The sequence below is a fragment of the Alosa alosa genome, chromosome 13 (assembly GCF_017589495.1).
Source record: "Alosa alosa isolate M-15738 ecotype Scorff River chromosome 13, AALO_Geno_1.1, whole genome shotgun sequence".
NCBI classification, from domain to species: Eukaryota; Metazoa; Chordata; class Actinopteri; order Clupeiformes; family Clupeidae; genus Alosa; species Alosa alosa.
In genome coordinates this window covers 20,394,005-20,408,209 of record NC_063201.1, presented here as the reverse complement: position 1 = coordinate 20,408,209, position 14,205 = coordinate 20,394,005, and the positions used below count along the sequence as shown (strand labels likewise).

At 46.1% G+C, this 14,205-nt stretch overlaps 1 protein-coding gene across 1 annotated transcript in view; it reads right to left on the bottom strand.

Moving 5' to 3' along the window:
- Window positions 1-4,657, bottom strand: part of LOC125305474 (transcription factor HIVEP3) — a 78,644-nt gene extending 73,987 nt beyond the window's left edge. Inside the window, exon 1 of the mRNA XM_048260207.1 lies at window positions 4,389-4,657. The gene's annotated coding sequence lies outside the window, so the exon portion shown is untranslated. The remainder of the gene's footprint in view (window positions 1-4,388) is intronic.
- Between the last annotated feature and the right edge of the window lie 9,548 nt (window positions 4,658-14,205).

Sequence of the window (14,205 nt, the reverse complement as noted above, 5' to 3'; positions counted from 1 at the left end):
CGCTGTGCAGGACGCTGGCACAGCAGGGTGACGTGTGATGTGACGACATCCAGTCACATAGAGATGGATGCCAATTTCATGCTGTGCGCATTACCCCATGTTACTATCCACATGTGGGGATTAAAATGTTTTGGAACACATTGAATAAAAGCAGCAGTTCCCAAATGGTGGGGTGGGCCAACCTGGGGGGGTGAGGGGTGGCTTGTTGAACGACAAAAAAACAAAACAAGAAACCTGAACCAACCAACTACAGGCCAACCAACCATATTACAGCATACAGTCTATAACTGATCTATTTGATGATGAGCTTATTTGAAGATGATGAGCAAACATGTACCTAACATGAACATGTATTGTACAAAGATACATACACACATACACACACACACACACACACACACACACGCACACGCGCGCACACACACGCACACACACACGCACACGCACACACACACAAAAGAGCAGCAGTACTGAATGCACTGAACTTATATCCTTACAGGCACTGGCAATTCATGCGATCAGGACTCGGCCACCTGCCTAGCGGTAGCAGCTTTTTACAGCGTGGAAAAAAGGTGCGTGAGGAGAGAGGAACAACACAAGGTGCTGAGAGGTGCTCAGCTGTGTGTGTGAGACGGTCTGACCGAGTACGTGGGCGAGTCAGGAAAGAATAGTGAGAGGAGGGAGACAGAGAGCTAGAGATCGGAATGGTATACTGTCAGGGATGTGTATGGACGTGTGTGTGTGTTTGTGTGAGCGTCTACAATGCGACTACAATGGAGACATCAGTAGGGGAGGGCGTAAGGTGTTGAGTGGGCTCCTTGTTAATTGGCACAGAGCGTTCTCCTCCATCTGGCGTTTGACGAGCGCCGTGGAAGAGCGCTAACCGGAGCCTGTCTGGCACCAACACACGCCACACAGGCCAATGATGCAACACAACACCCTTACTCTTTTTGTCAAGCAGACTGGCTATTCACACTCTTCCCCAACATACTCACAAGCCTTGCGAGTCACAAGTGAACTAAAGCAAACAACAAACTGATAATATATAACACCTTTGACAGTTGACATGGGAAGCCTGTTGTTTTCCACTAAGCTGTTAAGAGACACTGGGGAGCGCAATCAAGTTCACTAAATTCAAGAGACATTTCAGAACTGTGCTACGATGGAGTCGAATGAGCAATGTCCTTAACTAAACCTGTTTAAATCTACATAAAAACAAGGCAATGTGTCTGTATTTATTGCAATGCCAGATTCAGAGAATGCGTGTCTAAATAGTTCAACCCAGAGAGAACATTATTTGGGTGCCCCAAGAGAACACTATCTGGGCAACACATGTGGCTTAAATAAGGCTGACATTATTGTTCACTCTATAAACATGGAAAGTTACCCAAAAACACAATTTGGAGAGCGCCGTGCATGTCACATCTACCCCACACTAAACCCATGTCGAATCAACCGCTCATAGAGAGAGCTCTCTCCAGTGTTTCAACAAAAACACCTTATACCTTAACTTAGATACATCGTGATACAGCCACATCATTTGTAGTACTCTGTTTCAGCACTTTACAATTAGCAATATATAGGCCAACATAGGAAAATATAGGCCAGCTTTACTCTTTGCCAACAGGCTTGACTGCAGGTTTGAAAAATCTTGGGCAAACCTGATGACCTTTATGATTTAAAACATCTCTGTGCTGGTTTCCAACCACATAAAACCCAACTGGAACATGCAGTGCAATTTCTCCCTTTCTCCAAAGGCTGAGGCGATGCCAGCAAAAACCACAGGTGGTCATCAGATAGCCCAGTCCCTCCCTCTCTACTTCCCTCTTTCACTCTCTCAACCTCCCCCCTCCCTCCCTCCCTCCCTCCCTCCTCCGCCAGTTAGTTCTTTACTACTATGTGCTGATGTACTACAACCCCAAAACAGAAAAAGTTGGGACGTTGTGTAAAATGTGAATAAAAACAGAATGTAATAATCTGCAAATTTCTTAAACTCATATTTAGTTGCAAAAAGGACACAGACAACATATCAAATGTTGAAAATAACAAATTTGACTATTTCATGGAAAATATATGTTAATTTTGAATTTGATATCAGCAACATGTTTCAAAAAAAGTTGGGACAGGGCTAACAAAATGCTGGAAAAGTTGTGTAATGATAAAGAAAACAAAAGGAGAAATATTTCACAACTAATTAAGGTAACTGGCAACACGATTGGGTATTGGATGGCCATGGTCTTTTGGACCTCAGATGGCACTGCATCAACACCAGACCTGTTTCCAGACCTGTCATTGTTGGGGCTCAGGAAAACCTCTGATAACCATTGGTTATGTGCACAGTTTGATAATCAATTAAAAAACTACAGCCACAATTGTACAGGTGCAGGTTGCCTTCCACACACACACTCACAACTGTACATACAGGCCCTCAAAGTAACACTAACACACACACACAGGTCATTTTTCACTGGGTAAAGAGGGCCCGGCTCCAACTGTCACTAGCCCTTAGCTTTAAAGGGCTGATCTCAGCCAAATTGAGCCTTACGGAAGAACAACAGCAAGTTATTTTTTTATGTCGTTGTTGTTCACTTCTTGTAAATGGGATGGTTAAAAAAACTCTGAAGAGTTGCACATGTGGACGTGTACAAATGTGATGTCTAGATCTCAGGAAAGTGAGTGCTGCTCTAAGTCCCTAAGTTTAAGGTTAGGTTTTAAACACTTTAAACTTATTGTACGCATAATTTCACTGCAAGTAGAATTGCACAGAACTTTTTTGTGATGAAACTGAAAGAATGCCACTAAGATCACAAGGTAAACTTTTGACTGCATTCTGCTGCCAAGCCCACAGTTTAAGATGGGGTGACAAGCCAGCAGTTGCATAAAGAACTTGGATAGCAATCAGATGTGTATTATCTAATATAAATATTTGTGAGAGGGAGTTTTATGACTGTTAAGTAGAGTCAGAAATGCAGACTGTGAGACTTTTGTTGTAATGTGAAATGTGAAATGTGTAGGCTACTGTTGAAAGTGTAAATTTGGACGTATTGAGCCAACTCTTAACATGCACTAAATAACAAGTTCTATTGTAGGCCTACACGGGGGTTGATTCTCGATCGTTTCATTTTGCCAGTCATAATTCGCTTTGGTCCGGTTCTTGTTGAGCTCTCTGCTGGTATTGTTATACCAGGTATCAGGTCGTGCAAAACATTTCGATACATTGGCCCACATAAATGGGGAGCTATGTCGCTCTAAAAAGACTCGGCTCTAAAAAAGAAAACTGTGTGTGTGTGTGTGTGTGTTCGCCACAGTTAATTAGAGAAGCGTAACCTATGCAAAAGCCTATGCATGGACTCAAGACTATGGTGCAATTATTACACACTGTCATGGGATAATACTTGAACTAGTAAGGAAAAAGTGGATGTCAAGTTGTCTGATTTTCTGATTTTCACTACAGGTAGATAGCTTGAATATTCAAAGAACCACTAAAATAGAAGGATCATGATCAAGATTATTAAATATGTTCATACACTATACACTGAAATAACGAATCGCGTTTGGATATTGGCAGATGCGCAATGCAAAGCCTGATTTTTTTTATTCTTTTATTTTTATGGCGGACGCATGGGCTTTTCTCCACCGACTGTGGCCGTAGCCTATCAGCCCTCCTTCAAAAAAGAAACGTGGCTTAATCCGCATTTACTAACTAGTTCACTGGCACTTTAACACAAAAAATGGCGAGAGTAAAAACGAGATATGGTGACACGGAATCCTGATGAGATGGCATACATTCTTCCCTTGGTTGGATGACCGTGGAAAGATTTCAATTGGAACGGCTTGTCTACGGGACAGCCGAGCTAGCCTACTGAAAAATCTGGACGAGAGAAAATGAAGAGATGAAAAGTCCATCTGCCCCACCTGCATCATGCGTAACATGTAAACAGAGCAATAGTGTATAATATCGACGAATGTCCTCTATGTTAAAATGTATCATCCTAGTAATGGATAAATAGATTCGGGGAAATATGGGTAAAATGTAACCGTTTCCAGGAAGTAAAATGTCTTTTAACAAAACAGCTATACAATCTGAATGCAGTAGGTTACTCTTCCGGTTATGGTTATGCAATCGCAAACTGTAATGATCAGCAAAATCAAGATCATACTGTGAGCCGATAATGGGGCTGAACAGAACTTCAGCACATTTCCCTGCCTTATTTGCCTAAGAGGCAAGACTCCATATCCACTCCCCGTATCCTGCTTACCAAATGAGTCGAAAGGATTCGACTGGCGTTCTTTCCTTGCACTATATTTACGCACGAAAGAAGGATGTAAGCTTGTTAGTGACAGTGACACAACTTCACCTCCCTGCAAGTAGTATGCTGGAACTTTACCTGACAGTGATGAGGGAGCTGCAATTCAGCCTAGTCCGTAGAGCGAGCACCAACTGCAATCGGCATGTCTCCGTGCACGCGATGTATGCGTGTGGGGTGTCCGTTCTACTGTTGCACTACTAGAGAGCGAGCGAGCGGGCGACTGGGGCTTTCCCTCTCCCTTGTCAAACTGGAACTGCAATCCTGCGTTCAGCTGTTCAGCACAACAAAAACACCGTCTCGCGCTACGCAAACACTTCGCGCCGCACCACCCAGCACGAGACGCCCTAAGGGCCCCGCCCCCTCTCCACCTCTTTCCAGTGGCGTCGCACGCATCCGGGGAGGTGGTTAATAATTATGAGATGCTTGCACATAGTATCGTCTATTGGTTAGTAAAACGTTTAATTTTCTTAATTCCCTCCTTCTCCCCAGAAATAGGTAATATGAGGTGACGTCATGGAACATTCCAAAACATTTCAGGCTGCTGTATTGTTTAAATCATGTTCCATTCGTGCATTCAGTAGGTGTGAAGGGCTACATAGCACTTGCAATTTTCAGCCACATCATGTCCCTAAACCACTTAGTTTCACATATGATCAAGCATTGATGCACAACCAAGGGAGTGATCAACAGCAGCAAACAAGCTTTAATGGAGAATCAACAGGCATGTAAGCCACTGAATATGATATGAGAAGTGAGAACAGTTAAGTTTAGAGGTCGTTTTTTGTCTGAACAATAGTACAAAATTCTTCAGGCTCACGGAATGTTGTTGCTGCTCTTTAAAAAAAAAAAACAGGAGCATATGGTATCCACTGGAAGGATGTAGCAGGAAAGAGTTGGACAGTCGGACACCAGTTCCAGCACTTTCATTTAAGATTATCTGAGAAGAGGGGGGAGAGATGTTGCTAGTGTCAGCTGATTCTACTGCACTCAGACCCCCCCCACCCCCACACACACACACACACAACACAACACCACCACCCTCCCTCCCTGCACGGGAGTCCCGGGTCTGGGTAAATCACTTACCACAGCACTAATAGTGGTACAAAGCAAGGGCCACTAGGGAACCATTAGAGGGGTTAACCTTAAGCATGGGCTCCAATTCAATTACATGTCTCTCTTGGGTACGGGTGCCACAGAAGGTCCTAATGGTGAAATTCAGTGATGGTGAAGGAAATAGCAACACAGTCCGTCATGGCACATTGTTATAGATGACATCAGATGCCCACACAGAAAATACTCAAAGTCTATGGTCAGGCATCTGCGTTACTCCTGTATCAGCTGTATAACTAATCTCCTGGTGATCCTCCTTTATCTCATTTCCTCTCTCTCAGCATGTGCACACGGCCCTGTATGGCATATTCTGGTGGTAAGAACCTGACAAGCTGCAGTAGTGAACATAAAAAATATATTCTATTGTACTGCACATGCAAGCTTCTTTCATAATCAAGGGTCCAATGTGTCACAGACTACCTGTAGATAATCATGATGCTAGTACACACGCACACACTCACACTCCTGTTAAGCAATTCATATCTTTTTTCACTTGTCTAAGAAAGATGTCAGTAACCTCGGTCAATACTCATTTACCAGTAAACACAGAGCAATAGTTTACGTAATCATACCTCACCCCTATATCACTAACCTGAACACCAACCTCTAGTCTACGTGGTGGTGTAGAATGGCGATACAGTAGTCACATTGTCCTCTTCTCCCCCATCCAGCCTGTGTTGGCATGGGCCGCTGCACCTGTGACTGGAGCCACATCAGACAGCACCCCGGGGGGGCCTTCTTGCTCGCTGCTGAAAACCCCGGCTCTGAAGTTCACCTGGCACCCAGGTGGTGAGTCATTGGCAGTGGCTGTCACAGTGTGCTGCTCAGGCACTGGTGCCCCGTGGTGCAGGTGGGGGGTGGGGGGGTGCAGCCTCTGCCACACAGCTGAGTAAGAGTAGGGGGCATGCTGGGTGTGACATTTAGGCCTCTCAGAGCATGGTTGGCATATTTGTATATGTGTGTTTGGTAATGTGTGCAGTGCATTGAGAAGTATTAGTGAAGTAGTGTGTGTGTGTGTGTGTGTGTGTGAGTGAGTGAGTGAGTGAGTGAGTGAGTGAGAGAGAGAGAGAGAGAGAGAGAGAGTATGCATGGGTAGGTGACTTCACAAAGTACAGTAGCTCGTCAAACAGTTGTATTTTTAATTAATGGAGTCTTGCAACTTGCACAGTTGTGGTTGTGTAACACACACTCAAAAATATTTAATCCCAAACCAGACAACACATGCACCCTGTGAACTGTGAGGAATCTTGTACATTTCCTGATTGCATCTGAAGGGATGAGACAGCCCTGATTTGGCACTGGTTCTGACTCTGCTCCAAACCTGTGCCAGATCTGCACCGGGTCCACCCCAGATATGCACCGGGTCCGCCCCAGACCACACCATTATCCGGGTTTGTTTGCGGGGTGAGTTTCTCCCCCCACAAGGGATAAGACGACCGGAGATCCACTGAGAGAGAAAGAAAAAAAAGATGGAAAGAACGGGAGAGGAAAAAACAAATTGAGTGAGTGAGTGAGGGAGGGAGGGAGTGAGGGACAGAGCGGGGGAGGGAGGAAAAAAGAGAATGCGAGAGCAACAGCAGGACACACTTCAGTGTAAGCGCTCCACGCGGCGACAATATGATCCTAACAGGCTTATGTAAGCGCGCTGCCTGCATGTTCCTCTGTGAGCAGACGACGGCTGTGCTGGCTGTTATATAACTGCATTAGCTGCTCTCCTGCCTCTGGAGCCAACCGAGCCTGCTTTCAGCACGCACGCACGCACACACACACACACACACACACACACACACACACGCACGCACACACGCACACACGCACGTGCACACACACACGCACGCACACACGCACACGCACACAGCACACACATGCACGCACAAACACAAAGACAAACACACATACACGCACGCACATAGACTCCAGGATGGAGAAGGACAGAGGGAAGCAGGGAGGGAGAGGAAACAAAGCAAAAGAGAAGGAAAGATGTTGAAAAAAAACAGAGAAAGAGATCAGGAGAAATTAAAGGAGTAAGAAAAGTGTTGAAAACAGGGAGAGAGGGATAGAGCATGTAATATATATGAGGGACAATCCCAGGGAATCGGTTTAAAAGCAAGAATTATTAAGTGGTAGTCAATCCAAGATACCCTAAAAATATTTGTGAATTAAAACCTCACAACAGTTGTAACTTAATGGATAATTGCCTTTAATTTAACTCATAAAGTTCATATTTTATTTCTATGGTTCCAGTATAGAAAATAAGAAAACAGCTCCAAAGCATACACTGCCACTTTTGCTTACACACACACACACACACAATCCTTGAACACAGACCCCTAGGCCTGCATTCAAGCATTAATTCAGGCTGTGTACCTGTGACTCCAACAGTAGCCAAAATCACACTAGTCAAAAAGTCAAACTGACCCCAGGTCAATTGCTAATGCATTCCTGGATGAAGAGGTCTGTGTGGGAGTGACCTTGGCTAACTAGGGCACGGGGTGGGCATTCGACTGGGCAGTGGAGGCATCAGCAGCCTATGACCACCCGTACCCCAACCTCCACATAATGCCAACACCAAACCAGCTTCGTTGTGCCTCGCCAAGCCTAATTGCCAGCTAATGCTGGATAAATGTTTCCCAGTGCACATGTGCCAACCCACACCAAACTCAATTTGCCTCTCTGCTCTCACTGAATAATCCAATGTGCCCGGACTAAAAACATAATTACGCCACTGACAGTTTTTTTTTAGTCATTTGGCAATTAGAGCGAGGTTTTTGGCGGGCCTGGTGTCTAGGCCTGAACATTTAGATGAGCGGTTTCATGTGGAAGATGAAGAGGCAAGGCAGCTGGGGTTTCCACTGCCTCATTTGATGATGGAAATGGTCAGTCCTTATGTGATTTATGGCTCCAAAATCACGTTTTTTCCATCCTTATTCTGGGTTTTCTATACAAGCAAATTCTCAGAGAGAGAGAGAGAGAGAAATTCTGACATCCCGCTGAGCCGCTACCAAAAGGATCGCGAGGGGAAGTGGAGTTCCAAAAGCTGGGCCACCTCGGCGACTCTGAGCCCCTCATGAGCGTTTGAACAAGTTCCAGCACTGCGTCTTAAAGCCGCCATTTCCGTTCGGGCCTTGATCTCATGGCTGGGTGGCTCGCTGAGGTGACAGGGGCGCTGGCAAAGTGGTGCAAGTCACTCTAATTGCACTGCCGCTAAGATGGAGCCATTTTCAGAGAGCACGGCCACCACCAAACATGGGCGGCAATTACCTATCCCACAATACACTGCATTGAATATCGATGACTCTCAAAAGGCATGGTTTACTAGAAATCCATTGCATATTATCCATTGCAAATTAAATATGTGCGTAAAATGTAATATGGAAATGATTAAAGTAGTGTTGTCTGTTGTCAAAACTTGTAATCGAAAGCATGACAGAGGAAGAGGGCATTAGACTAGCCTACTTCAGTTGTTAGTGCCGTTCTAAAGAAAGGTAGGCCTACCCTTCATTCAGAACCAAGACACTTAAAATCACATCTGGCAGTCTTTCTCAGGTGTGTGTGCTCCTTTTGTGAGACAGAAAGAAAAACTGAATCCATGTGGGCGGGAGCGGGACATCATGTTACAGATGTGGGCGGGAGGGGGACTAAAAATGACGCATTAATGCGGGATCATGTTACAGATGTGGGCGGGAGGGGGACTAAAAATGACGCATTAATGCGGGAGCGGGACATCATGTTACAGATGCGGGCGGGAGGGGGACTAAAAATGACGCATTAATGCGGGAGCGGGACATCATGTTACAGATGCGGGCGGGAGGGGGACTAAAAATGACGACACGGGGAGCGGGACATCATGTTACAGATGCGGGCGGGAGGGGGACTAAAAATGACGCATTAATGCGGGAGCGGGACATCATGTTACAGATGCGGGCGGGAGGGGGACTAAAAATGACGCATTAATGCGGGAGCGGGACATCATGTTACAGATGCGGGCGGGAGGGGGACTAAAAATGCGCGATATTACACGGGGGGGCGGGACATCATGTTACAGATGTGGGGCGGGGGGGGACTAAAAATGACGCATTAATGCGGGAGCGGGACATCATGTTACAGATGTGGGCGGGAGGGGGACTAAAAATGACGCATTAATGCGGGAGCGGGACATCATGTTACAGATGTGGGCGGGAGGGGGACTAAAATGACGCATTAATGCGGGAGCGGGACATCATGTTACAGATGTGGGCGGAGGGGACTAAAAATGGCGATATCGCGGGAGCCGGGACATCATGTTACAGATGTGGGCGGGAGGGGACTAAAATGGCGCATTATCGCGGGGCGGGACATCATGTTACAGATGTGGGCGGGAGGGGGACTAAAAATGACGCATTAATGCGGGAGCGGGACATCATGTTACAGATGTGGGCGGGAGGGGGACTAAAAATTACGCATTAATGCGGGAGCGGGACATCATGTTACAGATGTGGGCGGGAGGGGACTAAAAATGACGCATTAATGCGGGAGCGGGACATCATGTTACAGATGTGGGCGGGAGGGGGACTAAAAATGACGCATTAATGCGGGAGCGGGACATCATGTTACAGATGTGGGCGGAGGGGACTAAAAAATGACGACATCGCGGGAGCCGGGACATCATGTTACAGATGTGGGGGGGAGGGGACTAAAATGGCGACACGCGGGGAGCGGGGACATCATGTTACAGATGTGGGCGGGAGGGGGACTAAAAATTACGCATTAATGCGGGAGCGGGACATCATGTTACAGATGTGGGCGGGAGGGGGCCAGAATATTGCGGGAATGGGCGGGCGCACGCAGACCTCTACCTGGAGATTGCAACTGCAATTTTTTCGCTCTCTCTGTGGATCACATCAAGTATGCCTCAGTATTCAGTCTGATGTGAATCTCAGTCTCAGTCTCATGTGAATATAAACACACTGACTTCAGGCCTTTGTCAAAAACCTTCAGTTGGTGTTCAAACCATATCAAATGAATGAAAGAATTTCAGAAATACTTCATGTGAATGATTCAGTGCCCTCATGAATAAGGTTGGTGGATTTTCAAGAATGCTAGCATTCTTGAAAATCTCACATTCTTGGAGAGAGAGAGAGAGAGAGAAATTGACAATAGACAGACAGAGAGATTGATAGACAGACAGAGAGACAGAGACAAAGACAGAGAGAGAGATGAGAAAGAGAGAGAGAGAAGCAGGAAGTGTGCATCCCTGGGTGGTGGTGGTGGTGGTGGAGGAGGCCTGCGGATGGCACCGGGGCAGGGGCCGGGCAGGCAGGGCCAACCAAACCCCACTGCCAGCAGTGTTTGGGTGGCAGCGGGCAAGACTAGTCTGTTTATGCGATTCTCCCTTGTTCATTGTTCTGGCCAGGCCAGCCTGATAGCGAGAGGGTGTGTGTACAGTATGTGTGTCTATGAGAGAGAGAGAGAGAGAGAGAGGGAGAGAGAGAGAGTATGTGTGTGTATGTGTGAATGTGGGTTGTTGGCAGGAGAAACATAGGGAATAGTAGAGGTGAAGAGAGGCAAGTGAGGGAGTGAGACAGAGGGGGTGGGGTATTCAATCAGATGCTAGTAGAGAGGGAGAGAACATCTGCATCGGAGGACCCAGGGAAGGAAGGGATGGAGAGGAAGAAGGAAGGCATTTGGTGAAAGTAGGACTGGAAGTGGGAGTTCATTTTGCATGTCGGTTTCCTTGGTTGCATGTCTGTTATTGTAGCTAATGTATATTTCATCAGTCAGACACGATGTTAATCTGAATAATGACAGCCTGAGTGGGTATGTTTTGTTTTGCAGGTAAATGGAAAAATCATTCAAAGACAGAGAGACAGAGAGGGAGATGGTAGACACATTAGAACAGATTGTTTTCAAAGCGCTTTAGGACATGGTTATTTTTACACGCCTCAAAGTACATCTGGCCAGACAGTGAAGAAATTAAGAGCAAAAGATCATGAAAAACAGACAGAAGTGAACCATGAAGGCAAGTCCTCTCTGCTTTCTCTTTTTCTCTGTGTGTGTGTGTGTGTGTGTGTGTGTGTGTGTGTGTGTGTGTGTGTGTGTGTGAGAGAGAGAGAGAATACATTTTGAGAGGAGGAGGAGGTAGGTTATACTATCCCAGATTCAGAAGTAAAAGTCTGATGTCACTGTAATGTTTTTGCCACAGCCAATGGCATTTGTATTTTATAGTGTGTGTATTCCAACCTATCAAACCAATCGACTCTCTGGGTACTTTGCTTAAAACCCAGAAACTCAAATTGCATGACAACCTCACACGAAGTCCAGTGTCCCAGCCAATATGAAGGACCTGGTTAAAGCATGGAAAGTTACCAAAGAGCATGCCATTGCAAACCCCTCTCTATACCTAAATGGCTATTTCCCTTCAGTCCTGGTCTATGTGGTTGTCTAGCTGTGGTTTGCCAGTACCACACTCATGGAACCTTGCTCCAGTTCCTGGAAGCTCTTCACTATGCTACAGTGAGCAATGTCACAATGCTGTTGAACTCTGACAGGCAAGCAGGGGAAGCGGGAGTAACGTTAGGGGTGGGGGTGGGCAAAAGTCTTGCCATCCACCACTGCACAAACTGGGCAAATTAGGCCACGCACATTATGCCAACCCATTGCTGCCAGAGAGGGAAAAGCCAAAGTCAACAGGCGGCCATGTGCCAGCAAGGCAAGAAAGCAAGAACAGAACTTTAGGCAGCAGGGGGGAGACTGAGAAGACTAGTGTGAAGACAAACAAAACACAAACAAAAGAGAAGATGAACAACAAAGGAAAAGACAGACTAACAGTCAGCATCTACTCCTACATGAAGACTACATTTCTAATGATAATACCCAACATGTAGCATGAGTGCAAGGTTGCTGTATGAAGTAAAAGTGGAATCCCCAAAGCATTTGAAAGACTACAAGGACTAAAAGGTAGAAGGGCATCTGTTACAAAATATGTCATTTGATTGAAGACCTCAAAATCTAATCAAAATCATACCACCCCCCAACCCCAACACAGACACAAACAGACTCGTTCATGCAAGGTCAGTGCACCCAAGGGATTCCCTCTGTGTCACAACAGCTCACAGATGCAAACATTCAAGTTGCTCAAAAAAGAAGGGACTTTTTTTTTTTTTTTTTTTTAAACAGTACAATGCCTCACAAAAAGAGAACCCATCCATGAACTTTCCGTTTTAAGCTTTCACCACCCTCTGCACTGGCTAGAACTCATCGCAAACCAATAATTTTGGCCAGACTGTCCTCAACCTGGCATTAAGGGGGGGTTTAAAAACAAAACTGTGAACCAGGCAACAGCCTAAAGCGGACTCTCTGGGTTCATGTGTTTGTGATTATGCCACGGTCATAACATACAGTTACTGCACACAGGCAGTGATAGCTAATTAGCTAAGTGCTGCCCCGTTAAATGTGTCTTGCCCAACACCGAATGCTAAAATAAGATACGAGTCAACAGACGGATCTTTGATATTGGTGTGCAAAACGACCACACAAATAAACCAAAAACAATGATGGCCCTGTGGATACTGTTGAAATCCTTGCAGGTAATGACCAATTTGATGGCTCGGACAGCATTTGTGTGTCATCAGTGTGATAACAAGCAAATCCTGTTCTCCACTGTCTTTCTCTAGATACCACCAGCTGAAATAGCTTATTTGGTGCCATGGAGGACGCCGAGGTGAAAGATAATTACACAGCCAGACCGACACAGCCTCCCCAGTCATTTTCTGGTGAGGTACGGCTGATAAACCTGCCCACAAACACACCAGGCAGAGCCTAATCAGCGAAGCCCGACAAGAGGCCACAGAACCCAACCGTGCCAGTATTTATAGGGCGGATGGGAAGGATTCCTTCAACCTTCCTTGGGGCACCTCAGTGGTCCACACCCTTCTCGAGTTATCCCCTCCCCAAACACACACACACACACACACACACATCAGTTTCCTCTGTTCTGCCAGCCTGTGGGTGCGTTCCGCTCCCTCCCCGATCCTGGTTGTCCGAGTGCCTCTTCTCAGGGGAGGAGAGAACCTGCCTTAAGAGCCGCCAGACGCTCCCCCCTGCCTCCCGCCTGTGTTTGTCTCTGCCAGCACAGGCGATGGAAAATTCTCTCCCGCTCCAGATCCGGCCAGGGAACACAGTTGTGAGCGTAGTAATTGCTTGTAAATGACTAATGGTTTTCATGCTCACAGGGCCCGCAAGGTGGGGGCTGAGGGTTGGGAGTGTGTGTGTGTGTGTGTGTGTGTGTGTGTGTGTGTGTGTGTGTTGGGGTGGGGGAGTGGGGGGTTGGCAGGAATAGCCATAGCCGAAATGTTAGATGAGGGAGTCTGGAAATACACACACATACACAGTTATTATGATGCCCGAGAAATCATTAAAAGACTCTGCTCTCCATCAGACTGCCTCAGCGTTGGGAGTTGGTATGACTAACCCCCTGCTCTCATTTTTCCACTGGCCTTAACTGGCAAGGCATTCCTCACTTTCCTGTAATACATCTGGAACAAGCCGTATGGAGCGACTAGAGATTTATATCACGGCACAGACCAAGTCCTGGATACATGGATGTATAGAAACATAATCAAGGTCAAAAGACAAGGTAAACACAAGGACCACAGATTTCAGGCAATGATTAGAAATATGGTTGCAGTGCTATGCCACGGAAAGTCTAAAGTTCAATTGGTTTGAATGCTAAAATTTACTTACCTGAAATATCAAAAGCAAGGATGGCAAGGAATTATTCTAGCGTATGACATCAATGAATGCCAAT